General features: G+C 35.0%; 2 long non-coding RNA genes across 3 annotated transcripts; both read left to right on the plus strand.

Moving 5' to 3' along the window:
* Positions 1-1,865: 1,865 nt before the first annotated feature.
* On the plus strand, positions 1,866-12,897 carry LOC123529288 (uncharacterized). Of its 2 annotated transcripts, none has more exons than XR_008367415.1 (6): positions 1,866-4,684; positions 4,975-5,096; positions 5,487-5,554; positions 7,062-7,147; positions 7,923-8,043; positions 12,506-12,897. It is a non-coding gene; the product is annotated as an uncharacterized LOC123529288 (long non-coding RNA). The 2 variants fall into 2 exon arrangements; XR_008367414.1 differs by having other exon boundaries at positions 1,872-4,684; positions 4,975-5,084; positions 12,506-12,889.
* Positions 12,898-18,631: 5,734 nt separating this feature from the next.
* LOC128549014 (uncharacterized) lies at positions 18,632-22,420 on the plus strand. The gene is made up of 3 exons (XR_008367416.1): positions 18,632-19,065; positions 19,745-19,912; positions 20,408-22,420. It is a non-coding gene; the product is annotated as an uncharacterized LOC128549014 (long non-coding RNA).
* Positions 22,421-24,852: the final 2,432 nt, after the last annotated feature.

Here is a 24,852-nt window from a genome sequence, read left to right on the forward strand (position 1 = left end):
TATAAACCTCATACTTGCGTTTCCTTAACACGTAATAACTGAGCATCGTGATTAAATCAGTAAGTTGCAGTAAGAAGGCCGTTCCACAATTTTCGACGCTGCATAGCAACCACGCTTGTTTTCCGTATAACACGAAATGATGTGATAATTCCAAAATGCTACAAACTGGAGGAAATGTCAATTTGGTATGGACATTGTTTTTGGCAATATTTTTATTACTCATTCTGATCGTTTAAAGTATAATAACTGATTTAACATGGTTTAGAAGCTGTACCATTTGCTCTAAACAATTTATATATGGGACATATTGTTCAGTATGGAGAACCCCAAACAATGTGTACGTTTTGCTTTTGAGAATGAGTTTGGCGGTTCAAAGCGTTGTCAGCCTCATTTGATTGACCTTAGGTAATGAATATTTTTTGTATTTTTCAGTTATTATATAAACAATGATATGAACATGTTCAAAAGTTTTTATTTTAGATCAAATAACCCACATTGACAAATATATAAGCTTATGTAGAAGTGGATGGATACTGACCCATGTGTTCATAGAAATTTCGAAGATAAAGCCCGAAATGCTATGAGGATGATAGCCAATATTGTAGTTTAAAATTTTGCATATGCTGTTTCAAAGGTACTGATTGTTGTATATTGAAGAAGTATACTCATAAAATGTGGTAACTAATGGCTGTAGCATGCCCAAGGTAATGTTGTATACACATGGTCAATACCAGATGTTCCTGAAACATTTTATTAAAAGGGTAAATGTCTATATCTATAGCGATTACTATATTTTAAATGTTTTGTAAATATGTTTTAATTTTTGATGACCTTGTTTTAATATATATATATATATGTTGTAGGGATTAGGACTTCATACCTCAAATCTGAATAAAGCTTTCTGTATTCGGTATTAAAACAAGAAAAAACTATTCAGTATTTACCAAGAAAAGTAACATTACATTGAAATTTCTTTCCACTAAGCTGTGACATACAGATGACTGTATGGATGAATGCAATGAAGGGTTATTATCTGAGTCATTGATTGTTGTGGTCTCTCGGGCAAGTTCGACAGTACTTAAAATTAAAAATCTAAACATAGCACTAAAGGCTACCTTCCACCCTACTACCCAATCACATTCTTACCAAAATGTAATTTGTACAGTGAATGATTTTACAGCTATAACAATAAATTGAAGTCAGGTTGACATATTAATATATCATTTCATGATTCAACTACGCAAGTAAAGAAAAGAAATGTTAATATGTACTCTGGAAAAATGATCTTAAAATGTATGAAGCGTAATGAATACCGCAAAGTAAGTTTTTATGCCTTTTTAGTTGCTTGGATCTCATTACTTGGTAATATGGGCATAAGTTGCAACTTGTCATTGAATTTGTGAAATACAATAGGAATTAAAAAGCACCTGATAACTCCGTTCGAATAATAGTAACAGAAGCAGGCTCATATTGCAAATGAATTGATTTAATGGAAGATGTGAAATTCAAAAGATGGCCGTCTTGTAGAAATGGGAAACGCATTTAGCTACTTTTATACCACGAAGAGTAGCGAAACAATTTTCCGATTCAAAATTTAAACCTCTTTTGATCACTTGTGTGGAGTCTAATTGCTGCGTTATTCAAGATTGTACGATTAATTTATCATACTTGAAAAGTATATACGCGTATAGCAATTTTAGTTTTCATAGCTTTAAATATGTCCATAATATTTGTGTCAAACAAATTAAGTAATTCATTGTAGATATCAAATTCAAACTTTGATCTTCCTCTTTCATTTTCAAATATGCTCCTTAAGGGACAAGGATGAGGGCTCATGGTGTTGCCCTTATAAGAAAACAATATTGAAGTACTTTCCATTCAAAAACAATAGAGTTTTTAGTAAACAAAGTCGAATTGGCCTATAAACTATCTTAAGCAGCCATCAAATGGAGCGACTCAGCGTGACTGCTTAAAAAAGATGGCTGCTTTGGTCAGGCTGAAATTAATTTGTTGATTAGCTACTTAATACAGATCGCTAAGGCAGGATTTACTCTATACCTCTATTACGGTTATATAGATTATATTTTTATCTAATGTGTGCAAAATGTCTCCCTAAATCTTCATTTTAGCTTTTCGAAGAATAAGGAGAGCTATCCTACTCACAACAGCGTCGTCGTCACACCTTGGTGAATTTTTTCGTATCAGTTCAAATTTCACAAATCCTTTTGTCATATAGCTTTGAAACTTTCAACACTTGTGTACCATCACCTTGTCAAGTTTAAGGCTAGAGTACACAACTCTGTCAAGGATTTTGACTGAATTATGGCCTATTTTAACGTACACATCTTGGTGTTAAGTATTTCGTACCAGTTCATATTTAGTGTAAACTGTTTTACATATATCTTTGAAACGGTGACAAAGCGTAATAACAAAAAGGGTAAACTATACCTCTCACATGTACATCTAGTTACAAGGTTAAAACCGCAATGTTGTAAAAGTTGCTAATCGTTAATTAAAAACTGATATAAAATACACTAAAGCTCAATCAAAGCAAGAGCTCTCCGTAAGACAGCAAAGACAGAACGCATGACTTTCCTCGGCTAGAGCTGGGCTTAATTCTATCAAATATCGGAGGAAGCAATAAAACAGATCAGACGAGGATATGAGGTTTGTGCCATTGTTTGCATATATTAGTAAACTGTATTTTTTGTAGATTTGTATTTCAGAAGAAACTGTAGGAACGTATCCAGGTTGATATTTTGGTCTTAAACACAACATACCCCCGCCTCCTCCCCTTCATAAAAACTGTTATAAATCATTTGCGCAAATCATTTAGATTACATACTTACGAGGACATGTTTGAAAAATTATCAGACCTCGACGTTTCAGTCGTTCAATTAAGACGTTCCTTTCTATGATGAAATTTGTTAGCAAGTGGAGTGATTGATAAAACACTTCATTCTGTTGCATGGGCCCGTCTTATCAAGATACTTACGAGAATATTTCTCGTATCTTTCTCGTAAGTCTCTCGCAAGGTTCTCGTAAGTTTGATAGGTGTCTTATGAAAATTATCGTAGCTACGATATCGTAAGTTTCTACATAAAATCCTCGTAAAGTTACGAGAGGGTTAGGGGTCTCGTAAATATTTACGATATCGTAAATAAAATGGCGGCATCCGTGTGAGCAACCACGACGAAACTTTCTGTCGAAAATACTGCAGATTGTTCAGCAGTAAAACTTGATTTTCCGTGTACATGTTGCACAACAATGGATGAACAACGTCATCGATCATACAAAAGCACGCGCTTTGGGTCAGTGCGACACGAAGCGGAAGCGAGTGTAAAGGAAATATTGAGCACATAAATTCTGTTTATCTTCGCTGTTTCCTGTGTTGACAGATCAATTGGAGGGACATTGCTGGTAATAATTATGGTAGAAATATTCGGTTATTTAGGTATAATTTTATGAGTGTCGATATTGCAGACATTCATCAACAGTTATTTGGGGTCGACTCGTACCCTGTTTACTTCGTATCAGTGTTTTTTATCATCTATATAATAAAAGAAACTGAATGTGCATGAGACTTGATTTTAATAGATGTAGGTGGGTAGAGTATAAGGGTGCACTTATACTTCCTTACTATTGAGCTAGCTTTTATAGCGACGTGGTAGAGTGTCCGCCTTAGGTGTGAGAGGTCCCGGGTTCGATTCCCAGTCAGGGCTGAAGTATGATCAGCCTGTTACATATAAAAATAAATTAAATAGGCATCAATGATCTATATTTGATACGGACAAATGCCTGCAATCGAAGGGTATGTTTGACAGTATTGCAACTGTAACAGTCTCAGGAAAAATGTGCAGCCTTGACTGGGTTTCAAATCTCGGACCTTCTGCTTACCATGCCAAAGCTCTACCAACTGAGCTACATGTACCGAGGCCACCCGATACGAGAACCGCTACACACCTTCCCTCTTATTGCGAGACATTAGCACTCCTGGCCAATGTCTGCTGCAGACTGTTAAATGAATTCAGATTCACACCCCATCCAAACTGCTTTGCCCTGCATGGGCTCCAAGGGTGAGCATCCTGGACGAGCCGCCAAATGTAACAGTCTCAGGAAAAATGTGCAGCCTCGATGGGGATTCAAACCTCGGACCTTCGGCTTACCATGCCAACGCTCTACCAATTGAGCTACCGAGGCCACCCGATACGAGAACCACTTATTCAGCTACACAACTTATATGACCTGTCTGTATTGAACATATGTCTACTGGATAATAAAGTCAAGGAATTCTCTTGCCCTCCAATAAATTAACTGAAAGCCACCTAGCCTGCATGATAGTCATCAGGTAACCCAATGCCTAGTTGAGAGTCCTCTAGGGGTTTTGTATCTGGCTTGAAATCTTGATTTGACATATTTGTGATATTACATATGTTATGCAATGTAAGTTACAAATGAAACATTCTTATCACACAAGCTTGGTATCACAGTTTATTATAATATCTTTAAAACTATTTATGTTGCAGAATGCTAGAAGAAATTACAGACAACAATACTGCTCAGTGCAGTAACCAGACCTAAAAAAAACACTGCTCAAGGCAAACTTTTGGGACAGAGTGCTGCATACATGGGCTTATGCACAAACTGAGATTTTGCAAGTCAACTGTCAAAGTCATAAAGAGAGGTAATAAAAGGAATGGAATCCATAATACCTTTTAAACTGTTAAGCAGATATTTAAACCTATGACAAATATATGAGTTATTATTGAGATAACAATTATAAAAAATAGGAAATAGCAAGAAATTTATATTTAGTTATAGTTATGTTCATGATAAAAAAAATTGGCTGTCAAATTATAACTAAAGTCATTATAACCCTTCAAAGGTAGTTTGTTGCATTAAACCAACTATTTCTGTTTTCTTAATATTGTATTATAAATAAAGTTCTAAACAGTGACATCTTTTTTGTAACAGATCTATAGTAGACAATGTTGAACAGAGTTGAAGTCCTGGAATCTCGGTCAACTGCAGATAACAGCATGGCGTAAAGCAGACGTCTTGTTTCCCAGTCCACTTTTAGTCAGGTATTCTTGGTGGTATTAGACAAAAAAGCCATTGAGTTTTTTTTCTTCCTCTTGAGCTCATACAATTCATACAGTCATATAGAACCATGAAAATGTCATTTAAGTTTATAAAATGTTCAAAATGAAGTAATTATAAAATTCCTTCATTCTAAAGATATAATTATGTCTTTGTCTGAATTATAGTAGCAAATATATATATTCCTTCTTATCTTAGAGTGATAGTAATAAAATTTTTAATGTATTGCACATTATAAATAATTTAATAATTCTTCATATTAAAGCAGAGTTTATTGTTTGTTTCTGAAAAAACAGTTGACAGACCATATTACTGATATTACATTTTGTCATAACTATAGCTTTAATAAACCAGGATAAGTTTGAACATTAGCTTTACTTTTTCAGGTATGAAACTGCAGTCAACACAGGTTTTTAGAGGTCTGCAAGTACAGAGTTTTAAATTGTGAAATAAAGTAAGTTATTTTTGTCTTTTCTAAGACCTGTAGGGCATATTTAAGACATACATGCTATACATATTCACTTTTACTTCTCAGAATTCATCATATAATATGTCATACTAGATAGCACACAGTACTGTTTGTCCATATAGAGTACACCTTTTATTTGCTTGAAAATATTTTGACTTTTCACAACTGATATGGTATCAGTTGCCCTTTGTTGCTGTGCATTTGAAACCCACACTAGGGGTATAGCATTCTTTCATGCAGGAAAGTTATCCAGCTAATTTACATAGTGTTGGTTGTTAAAACAAGTGCCTGCTCTATCTTGCCTAAAGTAATTCCTGGGCTCTTCTGTCACCATTAAAAGCTTGAAAGTCATACTAAAAAATAGTTTTGTCCCTTTTAAGTTTCTTACATTTTTGATGTTAACAAGAAAGCAGAAAGCTGGAATTTCTACAATTTAAAAATTAATCAATCATGTTTAATAATGTGCCAGGAGTTTTACATATCAGCAGGTTTCTCAAGCACTACTTTATGAAATGCTTTCAAAGGTCAGTCACACATGTCTTCTTCATCATTAGTTGATCTCACAGACAGGTCACATAGAGCTCTCTAGCTTTTATTTTGTCAGAATTGTGCCTCTTTTTTAAACTAGAGATTTTGGTAACAGTTTTGCCTGTGTCTCAAAAACTACTAGGCCTTCATAAATTACTTTGCTGTCATCAGATAACCTCACAGGGCAAGTTGTGTAACTCTAGCTTCAGTCTTGTCAAAATTGTGCCTCTTTTAATTTAGAAAATTTTATTAAAGATTAATGCATGTAAGCTGGTTTCTCATAAACAACTTCCCATATGATGATAATATTTTCAGCTTTAGAATAGTTAAATACATATAAATTAAAACATGGATGTATATGGGACAGCCCTGATTTAAAGGGTTTGGATAGTAATATTTTAAAATCAAGAGTTATATCCTTTTGTTAGTTTTATTGTGTTTTGTGTGCATTCATGTGCCTTGACCCTAGGTCAAAATTTTCCCTCTGAAATGCTTTAATTCATTGGGTTAGTCTTTCATAAGATACCTGGTCATTGTCTGTATAGTCATGTAACTGAATACTAGGAATATAAACTAGCTATTTTTATTTAGGGACCCAGACTGTCAAAAATAAATGTTTAACATTAGGTTTATGGGCATTTTCTCCAACAATTTAGGAACCCAGCCCAAAATCTAGGGGCCATGGGCTACTAAGCCCCTGCTAATCTATATCCTTGAATACATGTATTGAGCTTTTTATTTTAAAACAGTTGAATTTATATTGGATTAAATACAGGTTTTTATTTCACTCACTACAGTTTGTAATCATCAATTCAATGGTCCCATAAAGTGCTTAGTAATGATTTTATCTTTTATGCTATTGGCTCATTCTGTTTAGACAGTTAATATTTTGTTTCATAATATCACTTTCTTATATCACTGTCTCATTCTCTATTTGCACTATAAACCATTTAATCATTTACAGACCTCTAACCAGTTAGCAGAGTGTGTGTGTGTTATGCTGTGCTGAGATATTGCTGTGACATACGGTGCATTAAGGTCCATAACCTGGTATGCATAATTTGTATTTGTAACCTTTAATTAATTGCATAGCAATGTGCATTTGAGTTTACACACTTCCTGAAGTATATGTATTTTAGCTGTAATATGCCAGTACACACACATGTATATGTTTGAGCCTGAGATGTCATTATTTGATTAAGAGATGTGCTTAATATGAACTGTACGGTATTTTGTGTAACAACTTTGTGTCTTACATGATTGTAAGTATTTATAATAAGTATTGTTCATATGTATTTTCAGGATGTGTTATACTAAATACTATGGAGATACTAATATTAAAATAGTAAAACTACAATTGGTAAATTGCTTGTTGACCTTAACAAAGGAATAAGAACCCATCCCCATAAACACTATTAGTTTTTACAGTCAATCATTATGGCATCCTATAGAAACTAACAGAGTGGCATATACATATTCTATATTACTGTAGGTTGAAATTATTGTTTTGCCCATACCAAAGTTTTAGATATGGGTAGATCATCAGTTTTTTTTCTTCATATTTTTTTCACAATACAGTGTTTAAATTAGAATTGCAGACAGAGCAATTGTAAACAATTCTTACATTCAACTAAACTTCATTCAGGAAATTGCACTAAAGTAACACAGTGATTATGACTGAAAGAAGATAATAGGATATTTGTTTTCATATAGAGAAATTAAAATGAGGGTTGGATCAATAATTGGTCAGTCAGTTGAAGTAGTTGAGGGTGGTTCTTTACATTATTTGATGGAAAAACATGTATATATGGTGTTTTTTTTTCAGGTATTATATGTGTTGACAACTGTACAAGACATCCTATTGAAGACAGTTGTGAGTGAGCAACAGCCCAAGACACCTTGTTAATGCTGCCCTGTTACCTACTTAGTTTCTACATACAAGTCAAGTAAGTACTTTCTAAACTGAATTCATTTGAAGCTTTTTTATCTTGACTGTATGAAGTATATGGAGGGCTGTCCTACTTGCCCTGGCATCAGCATCCATGTCTACACCTGTTAGTACAAGGTGGTTTTTATTTAAACTTAAAACCACATCATATGACACAAGGGACAAAACTCTGGCACCAGTATTCCATGAATTATTCCCCTTTTGTACTAAAAATTCCAGGTTAAATTTTCAGTACACTTTTCATTCTATTAATTATTAATTGATTAAAACTTGAAATACATTGCAGTTGTTCCACGTCACCTCCCACATCAAAATGACACAAGGTTCAAAAAAAATACACAAATTTTTAATGAATTATGCAAAATTGTACTTACTTAAAGAATGAATCTGGGTCATGTTGAGTCAAAAACAAGGTCACTCGGTCGAATCAAAGGAAAGCTTGTAAACACTAGAGGTCACAGTTGTGACTCAATCTTTATGAATTTTGGTCAGAATGTTTATCTTGATGGTCTCTAGGCTAAGTTTGAAACTGGGTCATATGGAATTAAAAACTAGGTCACTAGGCCAGATCAAATGAAAATCTTGTCAATACTTTTAGAGTTCACAGTTTAAGTTGGAACCTGATGAGAATTGGTTATAATAATTGTCTTGATAATCTGTAGGACTGGTCAACTTTGAATCTGGGTTATCTGGAGTTAAAAACTAGGTCAATCTTCATGAAACTTTGTCAGGATGTTTATCTTGATGATCTTAATGCCAAGACTGAATCTGGGTCATGTGGTTTTAAAAACTAGGTCACTAGGCTAGATCTTGTTAACACTGTAGAGACCACATTTTAAGTTTGAAACTCATGAAAATTGGTCAGAATGCTTGTCTGAATGAATTCTAGGTCAGGTTTGAATATGGGTTAATATGGGTCAAAAACTAGTGCACCCAGTCAAATAAACAAAAAAAAAACGGGTGTATGTGCAATAGGGGCTGCGTTTTGGAATGGATATTGGTGAAATTTTATCAGAATTAATTTCTTGATGAAATCTAGATAAAGTTTGAATCTGGGCCATCTGGGGTCAAAAACTAGGTCACCTGGTCAAGTCAAAGAAAAACATTGTGTCTGCAATAGGGGCTGCATTTGTCATTTGATGTGCATGAAACTTATTCAGAATGTTTATCTCCATCAAATCTCACATGATTTTTTATCTGGGTCACCTTGGATGAAAAACTAGGTCAGCAGGTCAAATAAAAGAAAAGGTTTACACTCTAGGGCCTACATGTTTGATTAAATCTTTATACAGCTTTGTCAGAATGTTTGTTATCAGTCGTTAGGTCAAATAAAAGAAAAAGCTTGTTTACACTCAAGAGGCAACATTTTTGGTCCAATCTTAATGAAAATAGATCAGAATATTCACTAGGTTAAACATGTTTACACTGTTATGGTATGTTACTCAGGTGAGCAACCTAGGCCATCTTGTTACTTAAATGTTAAGTAAAAGTTTTATTTTGATGAACATTCACTCTACCTCTGTTATTATTAAATGGTTTTAATTCAAACTTAAAATAGTTGTTTGGCATCATCACCCACATCACATGACACAAGGTCCACAACTGGCACCAGTATTTCATGAATGGTGCCACCATTTTAGCTAAGTTCAGGTTGAGCTGTTAGTGTAGGTGGATGGTTCGTTGTACATCGCCCGGCTTCCTGTGTTAGTAATTTCATTTAAACATCTTCTTCGCTGAAACTACCGGTCAGAATTACACAAAACTTGGTCAGTAACATCCTGTCATGGACTTTTAATTAAATAGTTTTCTAAGATTCTTCTTGATCTTTAGTGGCCATCAAAAGCTAAAGGAAGAAAAACTTTTAAATGACCTCTTCTTATGAACCGCTTGATGGATCTTTATTAAATTTGGTTTGTAGCATTAATTAAAGGTCCTCACCCAAGTTTGTTCAAAGTGAGGGCACTTGGGTCCCCTTTTAGGGGCAGCTAGAGGCTGAGCTGAAAATAGAAATACCTTTAACCTACATTTGTCATGAACAGCTAAATGTATCTTCTTCAAACTTTGTATATCCAGAGCTAAAAATAGAAAAGAAGTAGATAACTCCTTGTCTTGAAGCTAGGTCAGATGTGATCAGTACAAACCCTAGTTGTGCATTGTGCATGTTAGGGTCTTACCCTTATCCTGCTAAATTTCTATAATGAATTAGTCACAGTACCATTAACTAAAAAAAAGGGGTACTTACGAAAAATAAACTGACGGAATGGTAAACAGTGCAGATCATGATCAGACTGCATAGATGTGCAGGTTATTCGTGATTTACACTGGTCGCAAAGACAGAATCAGTTGTGTCCAGCATGAAAAGAGTAAACATATATTCTGCTGAGTTATGGAACTTTTTGTTTTTTGTTAGCTCACCAGAGCACAAAGTAATCAAGGTGAGCTATTGTGACCAGTCATTGTCCGGCGTCCGTCGTGCAACAACATTTGCCTTGTGAACACTCTAGAGGCCACATTTGTGACCCAATCTTTATGATTCTTGGTCAGAATGTTAGTCTTGAAGAGCTCTAGGTCAGGTTTGAAACTGGGTCATGTGGGTCAAAAACTAGGTCAGTAGGCCAGATCAAAAGAAAAGCTTGTGAACACTCTAGAGGCCACAATTATTACCCAATATTTATGCAACTTGGCCAGAATGTTTGCCTAGGTCAAGTTTGAAGCTGGGTCATGTGGGGTCAAAAGTTAGGTCACCTGGACAAATCAAAGGAAATACTTGTGAACACTTTAGAGGCCACAGTTGTGACCCAGTCTGTATGAAACTTTGTCAGAATGTTTGTCTTGATTATTTCTAGGTAAAGTTTGAAACTGGGTCATTGTTTCCGAAAGATAACTCATGAAAGTTTGAACGATTTTAATAATTTTTGGTACACAAGTGTAACATTAGAAAATACATGTCAGGTTTGAAATTGGGGTCAGTAGGTCAAGGTCGTATTGACCCTGAACAGTTAAACAGTTTCTGGATTATAACTTGAGAATGCTTGCACCTAGGATCATTAATTTTGGTACACAGGTGTAACACCATAAAATGCAGGTTAGTTTCGACTTTCATGTCTGTAGGACAAAGATCAAGGTCACAGTGACTCGGAACAGTTAAATGGTTTCCGGATGATAACTTGAGAACACGTTTGGGCTTAGGATCATGAATTTTGATACACAGGTGTAACATCATGAAATACAGGTCAAGTTCTACTTTGAGTTCAGTAGGTCAAAGGTCAAGGTCACAGTAAATCGGAACATTTAAATGCTTTCTGGATGATAACTTGAGAACGCTTGGGCCTAGGATCATAAATTTTGGTACACAGGTGCAACATCATGAAATACAGGTAAGATTCTACTTTGAGGTCAGTAGATCATAGGTCAAGGTCACAGTGACTCGGAACAGTTAAACGGTTTCCGGATGACAACATGAGAACGCTTGGGTCTAAGATCATAAATTTTGGTACACACATGTAACATAATAAAATACAGGTCAAGTTTGACTTTGACGCTAGTAGGTCAAAGGTCAAGGTCACAATAACACAAACAGTTAAACGGAACGGTTCCAGATGAAAACTTGAGAACACTTGGGTCTAGGTTAATGAAAATTATAGGGAGGTTGGTTATGACCAGCAGATGAGCCCTACTGATTTTGAGGACAGTATGTCACAGGTCAAGGTCACCGTGACCCGGGACATTTAAACAGTTTTCAGACATTAACTTCAGAAGGCTTGGGACTAGGATCACGAAACTTAATAGGGAGGTTGGTTATTACCAGCAGATGATTTGTATTGATTTTGAGTTCCAAAGGTCAAAGGGCAGAGTGACCCGAAACATTTAAACCTTTTCCAGACAATAACTTGAGAACGCTTCGGCCGAGGATCATGAAACTTCATAGTGAGGTTGATCATGATCAGCAAATTACCTCTATTGATTTTGAGGTCAGTAGGTCAAAGCTCAAGCATGTTCACTGTCGACATTGGCTTAGTTCTGTGACAAGGACATATTGTGGGGGTATAATTCGTCACTCCTGTGACAACTCAACTATTCATTAAAATTGATCTATAGCATCATTGTAAGGTCATCTCTCAAATTGTTCAAATGAGGGCACATGATCTGTTTTATGCTTTTATACTGATCACAAATATTATTATTCATGATTCTGTGTGTCATAAATATATTCCCTGTCATATGGTGAAGGTCTTGGACCTTCTTAATTCGTCGGTCACATTAGCTGGTGTACTCAATTGCTCTTACAGTTACCATACATGGTATGATTAGGCTTAAGAAGTAGATGATCCCAAATGTTTTGGGGATTAGTAGGTCAAGGTCATACAGATCAGAGGAACAATCCGTCATGGGGGCATACACGTTCTTCAAACAGCTCTTACGAATATGTGTATCTTGACTGATTTCTTTTTTTTTTTCAGGTATCCATCAAAGATTGGCCATGGTGTTTACAGAACTGAAAGCCAAGCTGTGATTTTTGAAAATTTATTATAAAGTTCTAAATGAAAATACAATTTGAAAAGCACAGACAACTTCTTGTATTTTTAAGCTACCACTTAACCATAGTGTTAATTGGTTGATTACAGACATAAATGTATGCCGTGAAGTTCAGTTTAAAATGACTAAATATAAACGCTGTAACAGGAGGATTGGCCAGTAGCTGAAAGGTCAAGCTCTAAGGCCATTATTCACAAGCCAAATGCTTTTGTGTCTCTGAATCTCGTATAGAGAGATGTCAAAAGGTCATATTTATGCCCAACTTTGAAGAATATGTGGTGAATTGTTTTGCTCATTGTTGGTCTGTCGGCGTCGTTTTAATTGGAAAGGTCTCTGTCCTGACGTTCGTCCGTAACATTTCTATCGCTAAGTATATATCCTAGACCCCTCCAAGGATTTTCATGAAACTTGGGTCAAATGATCACCTCATTGAAACAATGTGCAGAACTTATGAGTCAACCGTGTCTGCTCTGTGTCTCCTTAACCCCTTGAAGGACTTTCATGAAACTTGGGTCAAATGGTCATCTCATCAAGACAATATGCAGACCTCGCGAGTCAGCCGTGTTGGCTCAGTGTCAAAGGTTTGAGCTCTTTATATCTCAAACCCCTTGAATTATTTTCATGAAACTTTGGTCAATTGATCACCTCATCAAGACAATTGTAAGAACTTATGAGTCAGCCATGTTGGCTCAAGGTCAAGCTCACAACCCAAGGTCAAAGGTTTGAGCCTTCATTTTTGGTCTGCTATGTATCTTCTAAACCCCTTGAAGAATTTTCAAATTCATAGATGTTGTCATATAATTAACAACGTCAGTGCTTCCACCCATTACCATCAGCCCGTTCACTATCTATAACAGCGGCGGCGGACAGCTGTCTTTAAGATTGCCTTGTCTGGTCAATAACTAGATAATACTTGTGCCTACAGTAGTCAAACTTCATGGGACTATTACCTGTAGACAGCAGATGACCCTTACTGTTGTTGGGATCGGTGGAATAACGTTCATAGTAATTTTGAGACTGTAAACAGTTTCCGACCAATATTTCAAGAGTGCGTTGGCCTACTGACGCTAAGCTTTATAGAATTGTCTGTGGTAAGTAGACTTCTATTGTCAAAAGGACGTTGAGACTGAAAACTTTGTCTGCTGTATACTTGAAGAGTGCTGCAGCTGACAGATTTAGAACTGCAATATAATATCCTGTCGTCATCAAATGATCATTACGGGTCAGTTGTTTGAAGGTCATGGTGACCTCTAGACTGAAAATGTTCTCCGGCCAATATCTGAAGAACCCTTTAGCCTACACTCTTTAAACGTCCTTGGAAAATTGAATGTAAATGACCTATACTTTTACATGTCAGTATGTCGAAGGTCAGGGTCACTGATCCTTAGACTGAAAAGTTTCTTCTTAATAACTATAGAACACTTGCTCCTACTCTAATTCACAGGGGGCCTCCGTGGCCGAGGGGTTAAAATCGCTGACTTCAAATCACTTACCCCTAACCGACGTGGGTTCGAGCCTCACCCGGGGTGTTGAATTCTTCATGTAAGGAAGCTATCCAGCTGGCTTACGGAAGGTCGGTGCCTGCTTATGATGAAATAATGCACGGAGGGGCACCTGGGGTCTTCATTCACTATCAAAGCTGGAAAATCGCCATATGACCTATAATTGTCGGTGTGAATTAAACAACAACAAAAACCTAACTTCACAGACATATTTTCTATTTTCAACATATGACACTTGAGGTTTTTGCTGTTGATGAGTCGAAGTCAAAGTGAAAAAGATGCTCATTCATATGATTTACATACTAAGCCGGGGTTTGAACCTGTATTGAAGTATGGGAAGTTTTTTGTTATCACTAGGTTAGGAAAGAAACAGCCAATAGTGTCATTTCGTCATGATCTGTACGAAACAAGGCCGGAATGATTATTTTCGTAAAATCGCGACCATGTCTGAAATTTGGATCAAAAAGTAAACAAATCGCAAAAATACACGTTTACAACTAATGTCACATTTTCTACTTTATGTTTATTGTTTTGATGAATTCAAGTTACAAACTGTTCATCTGCGAGCAAAATATACGTCACTAGTTGAAATCATAGAAACTAGCACACTGTTTCTGTACACCTGTCCTGTCAACTTCAAGTATTTCGACAGAGTAAGATAGGTATGTCTGTCAGAAAAATTCTGAATAGTACATGCAATAATTAATCACAGGTGCCCATCCGGGCATTCTTTTAAGAACGGGTGGACACTTATAAATACTGACCTCCCGTAAGCCATACTGACAACATCCTCACGTGATGTTTCGAACCCACAGCGAGGCAAGTGATTCGAAGTCAGCGACCTTTACCACTCGGAGACACCATTCATTAATGTTACCAAGCAACTGGTGCAACGCAATGCATGGAAACATGGTACCGTACATTATCTTGTGTATATTTCTACATATTCATAGTTATTTTAAGCATATATGAGCCGCGCCATGAGAAAACCAACATAGATCCATGCTGTTCGCTAACAGTTTCTCTAATTCCAATAGGCTTTGAAAGCGAACAGCAGGGATCCTGACTAGACTGCGCGTATGCACAGGCTGGCCGGATCCATGCTGGTCGCAAAGTCACTATCATGTCGGTTTCCTCATGGCGCGGCTCATATGTATTACCCAGAGGGACTTGAAAATATTGCAAATTGGGCCGTGATAGATCGGATCTTTTTCAATGGTGTATCCTTTGTAGTTTATAGGGCATTTAATAGGGCCAAAATCATTTCAGGTTATGTGAAAAAAATCGTACTGTTATTAAGTTTGTACATCAGCTCCATTGCCTGTCCTATGGTTTTCCCAAATGTCCGAAAATTGCCTCAAGTTATGTTCAGGGTATGTTCCTGACCGCCTATACACATCAATAGTTTCTTTATTTCTTACACAAATTATAACAATTCGTCTGCGTGACACTTATTAATATCCAGAATACTATACTCAGACCGTAACAAGGAACCATACTTTTATACATTCTTTCATGGCACATATATAAATTTTATATAAAGTCTTCAATGATATACATGCATAGGTCTCAGTTCAGCAGTCAGTTTTAAATGTCTTGTTTTGTATCATTTTCACATAACAGTTCTGTCTGAAATAAACATTATTACTTGGAAATGAAAGTTAATTTTCACAAAAGGCGCGTTTCCGGAATTAGACCGTTGAAAAACTGAGATTTAGTTAGGGAATACACGTATGTAAAGGAAGTATAAGGCGGGTGATGGTAATGATGGCCCCAAGATTTTGAGTGAGAGTAGTGAGTTTTCTAGAAAGATCTGGAGGTATCATTCCCGTAAAAAATTAAGAAAGAAATTTGGTGATGATTTTAAATTTTCATAATACATGGCCGTTTTCGTCATCCAAATTCACAATACAAACATTGGCATTTTACTGTAGCTCGGAGTAAACCAAAATATCGTAACTGATGACTTATATCTTTATTTTAACATTTCAAAACGATACCCAGTAAGCTTTAGGGGTTTGAGCGTCGCCTGATCCGCTCGCCTATTCTTTCGTTTTCATTGAATCGGGGATCCTCGGTAATGTACGTTATATCACGAATATTAACGGAGGTTCCCGAGGGTTATGTTTGTATCGTCTGCTATTTTATTGAATCGGGGATCCACGGTAATGTACATAATATCACAGATATTAACGTAGGTTCCAGAGGCAATTCATCCTTGTGTTTGTCCATGCAGTCTTTGTGCACACTTGTCATGTTTGTTTGTTTTCTTTTTAATATGTCCAATCGTCGTGTCTGAATGAGAGATTGAATGAGAGAAAGAAATACATTGGTCTGTTGTTTTTTTTTTTAAATCCCTTTGCACTTTTCACCGCCGAATTCCTTCGGCCCTCAGAACAGTCTTTCTACTCCTACGATCTACTTTCCAGGGATCTAATTTCCAGATTTTATTTCTACCCCTAATTGTAAGATGGTAAATCTTACATATACTATTAGGCCTACTTCAAATTCAAATCATTTTGAATTATTTAATTCACTTCAGTTGTGGTAAAATATATTTAGATATATTGTTGATATTGTATTTCTTTACACAATGCGTGAGTTATTGTTTGTGCAATTTTGTATTAGGCCTATGTCATGTTTATGTTAGGCCTTTTTATATTACGGAATAAGAAAGAGAGTAACGAACCGACGCCGGGAATTGCTATGACATTAGTAAAATAAAGGCTATGAAATTATTATAGTTTGTTTGATAAAAAGATGACTTAATGCCTTGTGGTTACACGATTATATACAAATGGCTGTGATTAAGATGAAAATGTATTTCAGATTATACACCAACGCACAATTCAGACTCGCACAAATCACGATTTTTTGAATTGTTTGTAAATTTCTATTATAGGATCAATCATCTACTTTAAATATTATCAGATCATTTAAAAATGAAACATGCTTTATCATTTGCGCACGATAAACCAATTCTCGGACGATCAGAAAACACATCGACGATCAATATAGGCTACACATCCGTACAATTACTTCCTACTAGTTTTGAAAAAAATTGACATGTTTATCCCAGGTGAGAACTACACCCTGTGCTTTGTTCATTTTACACAACGTCAGATCTTCTGAATATGATGTACGCATAAAAATTGCTTTTTTACCAGTCCGAATTCAAACAGACGAAATATGAACACTTGAACATCATCTCAACTAACTAGTTTTCCGGTGCGAAAATTTTTGTTTTTGTTTTGGAACACATTTATTTTAAACATTTATCTCTCCGCCGAAGAAAACTTTTATAAAATATGCTTATTAAATAAGACTCATAAATTTCATTACATGTTTATGTTTAGATTATGCCGGTTGTTTTGTTACTAAGCAAGTGCCCATTTTATTTACACGACGTTAAAAAAATGTAGACTGCGTCACTGTGTTTAACCAGTTACGAGAAAGTTACGAGAAAGTTACGAGGATTGCGATATGCGGACTTACGAGGACGTTGATAAGACGGTTTGCGAGAATCATAAATATTCTCGTAAATCGGAACTTACGAGAAATGGACCTCGCAAGTTTCTCGTAAAGTTACGATTTTGATAAGACGGCCCCCATATGTATATCTAAAACTCTGTGATACGGTCAAAATAGATGTACTTGCATAAATATGGAAGGGCATTTAATCCTTGCATGTAAATGACTTATTATTGCATGTTAATTACTTATTATTGTGTGTTAATGACTTATCCATTGGTGTAAATCACTTGTTATTGCATGTAAATGATTTGTTATTTTGTGTAAGTGACTTATTCTTGAATGTAATTGAGAAAGTGATTATGCTGTATTTCTTGTTTACTTGTCATTCTTAACATGTTTGTGTGTTCTTATTCTTGATGCATTTTCGTAAGTGCATTGGCTCAGTTGATCATAATGAAAAATTTCAAATTTATTGATGATATTCACTGCCACCATTAAATCTACATCGGTCTAAACGAAATATATCGTGTAGCAGGTTATCGAATGGAAGAAGCAGCAAGCATCAAGGATAACGACGAAAGCATAATATAAAGTCGCGAAATGGCGCCAGGCGGCGCTACTCTCATGAATATTCGACATTTTCCGTGAAACCGTGAAGAAAGTGTTTTTGTTATGTCCCTTACTACCATATTCGCCATTTGTAACGCATTCATTTGCGTAACCGCCAGCCATGTTTACTGGGATCGAAGACACTCAGTTTTAAGTAAGTCATCAGTATTTCGTAAGTGTTGGCATCCCAATGGTTATATTGGAAGTATCGGATAGATCTAACACTGGTAACAGGAGTTTTTAAGAGCATATCCATGATTCTTAAGAGGGCGGCCGTGGTCGGCAATTGTGTGTAGACGCATAGTCATTGATTCGTTAAGAGGCGGGCGTATAAGTTCCATTGTAGTACACCATGAAGAGGCCTAAATCATGTAAACCAAAGAGTATAAATTTATTTTTATAGCTCTTTGGTTAAACCTATAAACTGGTAACTGTTTTTTGTTGTGGATATCTTTATATTAGTCATGCAATTTCTGTCTGGTGACTACTCTCTTGGCTTGCCAGTATTGCTGATTCAAAACGTTTTGTGACAGGATGATTGGAGGCCCCAATATTGATAGTGGGAATTTAGAAAATCTTTTTATTTTTGCATGTTTGAGCCTTGCTGAGTGAAAAATAAGATCTTTTATTAAACAATGGATTCTTACTGTGATAACTTTAAAAGTATTCTGTGGTATATTAATGAAACCTTTCACATTATAAATTAATTTGATATTCAGATTGATTTTAAGTGTATCTTCTTTCAGATAATATAGCTTGTTTCTTACATGGTTCATTCCACTACAGCTTGGACTATGCTCAACATGTTCATATACCCAGCTACAGCCAGGAAGTTTGTCCAGTTTACTTTAAGACCCCAAGTAAATGTAACATATTTGGGATGTGTTGTAAGGGATCAGGTATAAGTAACATGCAGCCAGTGGCTCTTATTATCATGATTATAATTTTAATATAATAATAGATTATTTATTAATACATGTACTTCAGTGTAGGTTTTGTTGGAGCTAATGCAAAATGTGTTTGACTTAAGTCTACTTCTACACTTTGTGATTTGTACAATGTATGTACATGTAGATCTACAGTATAAATGACTAATGAATGGCCTGAATTGACAAAACATGAAGTACTTGAAAGAGAATTAGATTTTGAAAAGGATTAGTTAGTAAAAAAGTCTTAATTACATTGGATAAGAACACTGGCTACAAAAGTCTGTGGCACTCCAGTCTTGTATTAGTACATAGACAATTAGAATGCTTAACACTGTACATGTATATATGTATATGTTGTATGATTATATCTCATTAAGCTAAACATTTTTCTAAAGAATACGAGTTTTAATTAATTACTTGAAATAAATTCACTTATTGTAATTTAATTCTAAAAATGATTGTAATGTGATTATTTTTTAAAATTAATGAACCCACTCCTGACTTAGAAATTGTGAGGTGATAGATTGAAACTTTTATCAGTTTTATTGTACAAGAAATATGGATTAGAATGAAGACTTTTAAGATTTCTGATATATGCAGATACATGAAGATAACAGATACTATTACTAAAGACTTAATCTATTTTTAGGAAAACAAGTGTTTTATCTTGTTGATGAAAGCAACTCGGTTGGTAAAGGGGAAGACAACTTGTGAGCATGGTACACCACTACCTGTATTGGTGTTCCATTTGGACAATGCTGCTGGCCAGAATAGATACAATAACTTGCTGTGGTATTGTCTGTGGAGAATTTACTAGGTAACAACCATTATATTTTTCATATCATTGATAGTTGTTAAAATGGTGTATAATTTTAACTTTTGGACCAGTGCAGATCAAGGTCAGCCTGTACATCTGTACAGTCTGATCATGAGCTGCACTGTTTAATATTCAGTCAGTAAATTTTCTATGAGAACCCCCTATAAACATTAAATGGTACCGTCTATTAAAAGATGGGGTAGTCCATTTTACAAATACAAATTTAGCAGGTATATAACAATGGTTAACATAAGGATAGCAATAAATGTGTTTGTAGAATATCCTTTTTGCAGTTATCCAAATCTGCAAACAATGTGCATTTTATATACTGGAAACACCCTGTTGTCAGTCTATTTGTCAATTTGTTGATCATTGGTTGTAAGAATTATCTTTTATCAATTACAGATATCTCTAGTTTTATTTATTAAACAGGAAAAATAGAGGCACCCTGGTTAATTATTTAAAATGAAATATTTCATGTTTAACTTGTTACAGGATATCACAGTTCAGTTGGTTGAATTTTCAAAAATGATAGCAGGCCATACTAAACTTGACCCTAAGTGGCACTTTGGATTTTGAGAGAATTGATGAAGGAGGGTGAATGCTTAGACCTTACATGATATTGCAGACAGTGGATCAGTCATTGAAGGTCATAAACATTGCACACTGGTCAACAATGATTCAAAACCTGTCACATTCTACCAGTGGAGAAATTTCTTATCACATTGTTTTAAACCTTCAACATGTTCAAAGAACATTACCAAGTATCATTACTTTATCATGTCTGCAAAAACACTTGGAATTGTTAGTGTTAAAAATCTTAAGTGACAGTCCAGTTGTGACAGTCAGCATACTAAAATCTACTCCTCCTTATGGATGCAATGCCGAACGAGTACTATTTACATGGAATAACAAAAGCCGGACAATGGTACCTATATTAAGGGGACGCATATTGCTACATTCACAGTTCATACAGAAATGAGGAAGGGGTGCATATTCAAGAAATCGATGGTGGGAAGATAAAAAACATATTCCTAAACTGATATAATACTGATGGACACCTGTAATATTCAGTACTTTGTGGATAAGGATGTGGTACTATGAATGTAATAGGAAAACGGAGGTCTTTGTGAAAGTACATTCAACACAAAATATTAAGCATTTGTATAAGGAAAAAACAGGTTTTTTACAATAACAGTGTTACAAATAATGTTGAAGGGATGAAATTTTCTTTCTAACACACCAGGTTTGCTTAAACATGTAAAAATTTAACGCCACGTCATTTCAGCTCGGGATGGACGCCATATTTCTCATTGATAAAAAATGTAAACAAAAAAATCAGAGTGGGATTAGCATTGCAAGGGCATAACATGACATTCTACACAATGAATACCTTAGAACAGATATCTAAGATGCTACACAGGTCAGGCGGGTTAAATACATAATGTCGATCACTTGAAATTCATCTTGAAAAGGTGGTTATTTTTAGTTTATTTACATGTTTTTTAATTTTCCCACGAATTCTTGGCGATTCACTACAAAAAGTATTACTGCGCCGGACGAAAGGTAACCCTAATAAACAACGGGAGACAACTTAGGTGTCAGCACGTGTATGATTTTTAAAAAAACATGTCGATGATTACAATTTCTTATCAAATAATGAATCCTATTCAGATATTCGTCTTTAATATTAGAAAATTATTAATTTCTGTGGACATTTATCAAAAAATATTACCTACAGTGGACTACTTTGCGCATCAAACTGGTTTACGCTTCAGTTGTGAGGCTTTTCCGTTATACTTTTTGACAACAATAACAAAACACAAAATGAATCAATAAAGTCACTTATAAACCGACTGCTACTTACATCAGTGTAAGTATAGTTGTTGTTACAACATTATACTTGTTCATTACGTTATGAGATAAAGTTTATCTTGAACTGCATAATCCATTAATTACGTTTAGATGATATTGCATTTACAACTTATCTGACCCCGTTTTTTTACGTGAATGACAGCATTCTCGTGCAACTCGTGCAAACAGAGTTATGAAAAGTATGGTGGAGAATTCAAGGACAAATTATAAATGACATTAAAGTGAGGATAACTGTATATTCCTCCAATTTTGATCATTGACATTCCAGCTGTGTATTAGTAAGTTTTGTGAACAAGATTAGAATGTTACTTTTGCACATATACACATTGATTGGACCTCTCAACCAAATTTCATACCTTATTTTAAGGATTTTTAAGACAATACATTTTCAAAAGTTTGTTGAATGTGTTTTGATATTTAAGTGCACTGTAGTTCATGAATACCAAGTTGAAAATTAATAATGGCAACATTTCTAGGCCCTTATTGTAAGCCACTCGACTTCTGTAACGATAAATGTTTAATGTAATAAGGGGAATATACTCTTTTAGTTTTGGAATATGGCATTCCTTGACCACCGTATCTTTTGTTATGCACTACTTTGTAAACAAACTAAATAATGTGTTTTAGCTTACATATGAAAAATGAAAAGCAAGACAGTGAACTAATTTCACTTTTTTTTATTTAAATTAGAATCTGTAGGAGATTGATAACTGTTTGGACAAGGTGAAGCAGTATTATTTTCGCACAAAAAGTATTAATTGTTGACTTTGAATGTACACAATAAGTCTTATGTAATTCAACAATAACTTTTTTGTTTCAGTTTTTTCTCATTTTTATTTTAGTGAGCAATCCTTTGTGCACTTATAACAGTTGAAGCAGTATCCATTTCATGTACCAAAACCTTGTACTTTTTTGCAGGTAAATTTTATCATACCCCACCCACTTTTTTCTAATTTCAAAGTATGCGTCCCCTTAACAGATAAGAGAATACTTTTTGTCTGAAAAGTCAAAGGATTCAGTTTGTCCCAAAACTCTTGTACGGAAAACTTAAATTGTGATTGATGAGGATTTTTCTGAGAACTGGAAAAAGGAAGTGGATGTAAAAGATAGAAATTGTTGTTAAATGAAAGTTTTAATATACAACACTTAAGCCTGTTTTGTTGTTCATATAGGTGTATTTAGCTGTTAAGGTACAAATCCAGTAAATGTTATAGTTTCAATTACCAACATAAAATATCGGCTGGACCTAAATATTAATGTTTAACCAGAGTTTTTAGCCAGTGTAACTTTTATCAAAAGTTGTTCACCTTCATGGTAGCAGTTTGCATATAACCTATGGCCTCTATAAACCTTTTAGTCATTATGACAATTTGGCATAAGGGTGAATGTAACTCACATGTTGAATGACAATATCATAATAAAACTATTGTTAGCTCAACTATACGAAGTATAAGGAGAGCTACCCTACTCGACAAGGCGTTGGCGTCTTCCCGTGTCCCCACCTTGGTTAAAGCTTTTTTTACACTTTCTCTTTTTTACACTTCCCTCTGTAATTACTTGATGCATTTGATTCAGACTTAAAGTTATTCCTCATTATCATCCACATCATGTGACTTAAGGTCCATAACTCTGGTACCAATATTTCATGATTTTATCCCCCCTTTTCACTTAGATTTTCAGGTTAAAAGTTTTGATGCACTTTCACTCTATCTCTGTTATTACTGAATGAGTTTGATTCAAACTTAAAATCAACATCATCACCCCCATCATATTAAGCAAGGTGCATAACTTTGGCACAACTTTTTCATGAATTATTCCCCCTTTTTACTTAGAATTTCAGGTTAAAGTTTTGATGCACTTTCATTCTAACTCTGTTATTACTAAATGTATTTGATCAAACTTGAAATAGTTGTTCAACATCATCACCCACATCATATGACATAAAGTGCATAACTCTGGCACAATTTTGTCATGAATTATTCCCCCTTTTTACTTAGAATTTCAGGGTAAAGTTTTGATGCACTCACTTTATCTCTGTTATTACTGACTCGATTTGATTCAAACTTAAAATAGTTATTAACCATCATCATCCACAAGATATGACACAAGGTTCATTACTCTGGCACAAATTTTTCATGAATTGTTCCCCCTTTTTACATACAATTTCTGGTTAAAGTTTTGATGCACTTTTTTACTCTATCTCTGTTATTACTGAATACATCTGATTCAAACTTAAAATAAATGTTCAACATCATCATCCACATCATATGACACAAGGTGCATAACTCTGGCACAGTTTTTTCATGAATTGTTTCCCCTTTTTACTAAGAATTTCAGGTTAAAGTTTTGATGCACTTTAAATCCATCTCTGTTATTACTGAATGGATCTGTTTCAAACTTAAAAATAATTGTTCAACATTATCATCTTCATCATATGACGCCCCATGTGGTTCTAGGACGATCTGTGTATGAAAAGAATTGAAACCACTACCTTACCCTTGCATGATCGTAAGAGGCGACTAATAGGGTATTAACACTTGGTTTTGCAGTAACTCTGTAATTCCAGCAGGTATGCAATATTTAATTCCATACTTCATGTTTTTATTTTGATGTAGATGCCATTTGAGTCACTCCAATGACAGCTCCAGTTTCCTCAGATGTGCCCATTTTCAGTATCCAGCATCGAAATATTCGAGCGCGCTGTCTCCTGTGTCAGCTCTTGTTTTAGATATTGCCATATAACCAACTGTATATCATGCTGTTATAGTAATGAGAGAGTATGTATGGCTATGCTTCAAAGTATGCACTTTAATAGAAAAGTGTTTTAACTTCAGCTGATGTATTTATTGCGTATTTTCAGAAAAAGGAATTTGGTATGTATGTTGCCATGGTAACACAATTCAAATTATGTTTCATAGAAATAGTGGCTTTGTATTTCAATTAATGATCTACATTGTTTATTTTCATTGTAACAGAATTTTCACTTTCTGCAATATTGTTAGTTATAAATAACCAGTGAAAAACAAATTATGAGGAAGGAGTGACTGTAATGTTTCATTCTTACT

This window comes from Mercenaria mercenaria, chromosome 15, assembly GCF_021730395.1.
Source record: "Mercenaria mercenaria strain notata chromosome 15, MADL_Memer_1, whole genome shotgun sequence".
Lineage (NCBI taxonomy): Eukaryota > Metazoa > Mollusca > Bivalvia > Venerida > Veneridae > Mercenaria > Mercenaria mercenaria.